Here is a 4,740-nt window from a genome sequence, read left to right on the forward strand (position 1 = left end):
CTTAGCTTTTGGCGTTTGTCTTTACCCCCCACCTCCACCCCCGACCAAATGGTGAGTCTCATACAATGCCCTGATTATCTACACTGAGATGGGGTGATCGTGGCGAGGTGACTTCGAACCTCGCTACTTTCCTTTAATCCAATAGATGATGCCACAATAAAACCCGGTCAGGCAAATAAAGATAAAGAAGTTTGTGTCTTTACGTCCCGTTTTCTTTACAGATACACATTTTATTGTTGCTATAAGACTTAATGAAGATAAAATACATTTTATTCAAAAACTTTATTTTACAGGCTATTGACTGAAAATACATAGTTTAAAAAATTAAAACATATATTATGAACAAGTTCAAGATTATATTGTTTGCTCCTCTTAAAACTTAGAAAAAATAAGAAACAGTCCAGAGATGCGTTTCAAGACTAATTCTCCCGTACTTATATTACTCATGCACACATTATTTATTTTAAGTTTCCTTTTTTCGCTTCCTTCTCATTTTGCTTCCCTTGTCGATTGTTTTATTCTTTTTTATACTCATTCGTAAAGTATGGAACATGTTTTTTGCATCAAATGTTCATGTTTAAGTTCAAACATCATATTTTCATAAGTGTTACGATATGACTGGGCTATAAGTTCTCACAGCTTTGAAAATGGCCGTTACCTACAATGGCTGCAATATTATACATGAATGGCGGCAAAACAATATTAATACAAAGATTAATTAACGGATAGATTTCGTCGAGTGGGTGAAAAAAAAATGAGTATTTACACCCACTCGACGAAATCTTACCGTTGTTCACTCGAAGCAAGCAAATTTGTGTAAGGGACGGAAGTAGCAGATCTGTTACTACATCCGCGCGATGATGTCAGCGGTGTACTATTTATGTTCTGCTGCGTCCTGTGTATGTTCTCACAGAAATAGCAGCAGTAACACAATTCTTCGTTACAACTCAAGGCAAAACAGCACATAAATTTGAAGAGAAAAAAAGTATATTCACATTATGGGATCTGAACCAAGTTCATTTGCCATACTGACCACTAGACAACACAGGCGTCCAAAATAATTAAAATTACTTGTTTATAATCTTATCGACGCGGCAGTAAAAAGATTTATCGTATTCCGCTCCAGTGAAATATCGCTTTAATTTCACTTGGAAAATTCATTAATGCAAGGCCTAGCATAAAATAAAGTATGACATTATCAATAAAGATAGGATATTGTTCGTAACAGAGAGAGAAATTAAATTACAAATGTACACTAAACAGAGCGGAAGGTGCTACCGTCAACAGAAGTTTTAAATACGAATATATAATATTAACATACATGTGAGAGATTTTAATTCCTACTCTACGGCGACGATTCGAACCTGGCTCCGCGATCATAGCCTTGACTGTAACAACAAAGAAAATAAAAACCATATACAATCTACACTCTGCAAACATAGACATTTGTGCGTACTAGACACACTCGCATGTGGACATTCATTCATGATTCCTACGACATGCTGCTGGGTCGACATGCGGGCGTGTCTGCTTTTCAGGAATACCTAAACCATGCCTATGTGTAAAATAGACATTTTCAATGTTTTCACCAGATGTACATATAGGAGAATCTCTTACTTGCTTCGTCTACAAGTCATAAGGTAGATAATTACACTTGTTCTTACTTCGGTCATGCGGGGTATACGAGTTTCTATCCCAATATAAATAATTAGACGGCACATATGTGGCCTTAACCTCTATTATAATTCTAAATACTGTATAGTTTGCTTATGCCAATAGCGAATAGGGGACATAATACCGACTATGGACAGTAGAGTTTTGTATGATTTCCTATTTATATTTAAACGAGGGTTTATTGGCATGAAGTTGGACTATTTTATGATTGTATCCGTTTGAATACAAAACAATGAGAGGAAGAGATCAGAAAGATACGAGGGAGATGCTCCTAAAGAGCTGCATGGAAGTAGCAAAGCCTATGAAATTTACGACGGTCTGCTATTATAGGCCAGCCAGCTTCGTCAAATATATATGTAGAACACACGCTGATATTCATGAAAACAGTCACATTTCTTCCTCCATCAAAATGCATTGTTTTCTTATCTTAGAACCTCATAGCTCTTACGGCCATCCAAGACGGCGTCTGCACAGTAAAGTAAAGGTAGAATATATCAGTAAAATATTTTACTGCACGAGGCTTCTTTTCACTAATTTACATTTTGAATTTAAAACGAACTGATCGTTTTTAAGGCAGATATACAACTTATCAATATGATCTGCCCAATTGCCTAGGGTACTGTAAGTGACCCCAGCGTGTTTGTGATTATCGACGAGAGGTTAAGATCTTGTTTGAAATTTAAGTTCAGGAAAGGCGGGTTATAATTTATGCGAATCATACAGTACTTCCATTTTGGTCGGATTGAAGTCCACCAGTCATTGCTTTGACCAAGTATCGATGGTATGCAAATTGTATTTAAGTACGTCTTATTTCAGATGTTTTCATAAATGCACATGCCAATGAGCCTTTGTTTTGTGAAGAGTTGTGTCGTGTTTAAAAGATCAACACTCGTGTCGTTGATCAAGATAATAATTAATAATAGGCCTAATACAGACAAGTGCGGGATTCCTGCCGTAATGTACTGGGTGGTAGATTCGGAAAGCCGGTTTGAGGCGTGGTAATGTGTGTGTGTGTGTGTGTGTGTGATTTAGACTTTTAACGTAGCTTTAACAATTTTTCAGTCATATCGCTACGATATCTGCAGTGTGGCAGTTTATAATGATGTCTAGCACTGGGGCATCATGCCGCAGACATGTAGCATGATGTCCCACCGAGTCACATTATCTTGGCACCAGGCCGACCAGTCCTAACACTAACCTATTAATGCTGAATTCCAAGCGAGGCAGCTGTTAGTAACATTTTTGTAAGTCTTTGATATGACTGGCCGGGGTTCGAACCCGCGACCTCCCACATCCGAGGCGGACGCTCTAACCACTAGGCCACCGGAGCGGTCTGCGTGGTAATTAAATAGTCTGTAATCCGATCTGCAAAGGGCTATTGATGCTGATATTCATTGAGTTATGTACGAGTCCCAAGGTCAATACAAGGTCAAATGATTTAGAAACATCACAGAGGACGATATATCTGCTTATATTTATTTAAAAAGGAGTGCATACATTACGATATTATGATACAAGGTTATGAAATGCGAAACGATTCAATGTTTGGAAACAAAGTCTGACTGATATCTAGAAAGAGAGCTATTTGAATAAAATTGATTGTTTAAATGTTTAAACACAATTGTTTCGGATACGCAACCAGCACAGTCTGGTAATGAGACAGGTTTGTAATTCGAAGGCTCACTTGTGCTTTCCTTTTAGTACACTGACATTAGTTTTACTGTTTTCCATAAGGACAGACACGAGTTTATGTCTAAAGAAATATAATAAAGGACACAGTGTATCATGATTTGAGATATGGCGGCTTCTTGAAGCATGTGATGGACTATTTTATCTAGTCTGTAAGTCTCACATCTGGGCAAGATATGAAATACATAAAAGGTTAGTGTTCGGTGATTACAGACTTAGCCATTTGCTCACGTCTTTCATGTTGTATAGCTGGAAAACTAATTTTAGTGTACAAACATTTACTTTTGGTTTTAGAAAGAAATGTAAACAGTTGGCCTTTAAGCATAACAAAGATAAAACCTATTAGAGACATCTACATTGGTACACACATGTGGCGGATTCATTGTTGTGATGTTCCCCCTGCATACTGGAGAATAAGTTTCCAATAGTCTCTTAAGTTTGTTAAAAAAAATTGTCCATGTTTTCATATTTTCACATCAAGTGGTTTTTTGGCTACTTTTTGGTGTTGAATATTTACTTTATTTCACAATTTTATACACCTTTTCAGTTATATAGTTTGGTACATTTTACAGCTAACTTCCTTATGTGATAGCTTTTTCTGTTTGTTCCATGCAATGTACTAATATACCAACATTTTATCCATTGTCCTAATAGTTGCTTACCGAAATGGAATATACTGTTTATCAAATTTGATGAAAATTAAAGTAAACATTTATACGGCGATTTACATGTCCCTACAGTTCACTAGTTAGTTGGCCAATTGCTTCCTGAAATTAAAGCATTCAATTTTCCAATACAATTTTCAATAATAATAATGTAAGGGTGCAACATTTTGTAAACATAATTTCACAGTACATTCTGTCATGGTTAAAGTAATACGTAACCAACAGGATTGACGTATGGGTTAGGTTAGCAATAAATTGTTGAGAGCGATGGATGTGATTTGCTCTGTTTGGGGCATGACTTGAACTTGAATTAGAGTCCGTTCGATAACGGTCGGACAGATATGTCAGTGTAAGGTCATAAAATGAGAAGTGGCAGAGTTGGAACAAACCAGAGCAAACATTTTGGGAAATCTTGGGCCATTTGAAATATGTGTCATAAAATAATATTTTCCAGAATAGGTTTTGATTAAGCCGGACTATAGAGGATTAATTTTACTTTCAGTGTTAAAATGTTTTGGCGTTTAGAGAAAGTAATCCCTATTGGCTAAGCAAAACGAGGTTGATTATGTATTCCCAGGAATTCAAAGGTTGTAAGTAAATCTCCCTCTCGAAATTAGACAGGCTAAGTTTCTGTGGCAAGCCATAATTTAGCTCAGGGAAACAATAAGTATTTCTTGGTATATTGTCCAAGGGTCGTGTATTGTAAAGTTGA

Source organism: Sinohyriopsis cumingii, chromosome 16, assembly GCF_028554795.1.
Source record: "Sinohyriopsis cumingii isolate HCF-2022 chromosome 16, ASM2855479v2, whole genome shotgun sequence".
Classification (NCBI taxonomy): domain Eukaryota; kingdom Metazoa; phylum Mollusca; class Bivalvia; order Unionida; family Unionidae; genus Sinohyriopsis; species Sinohyriopsis cumingii.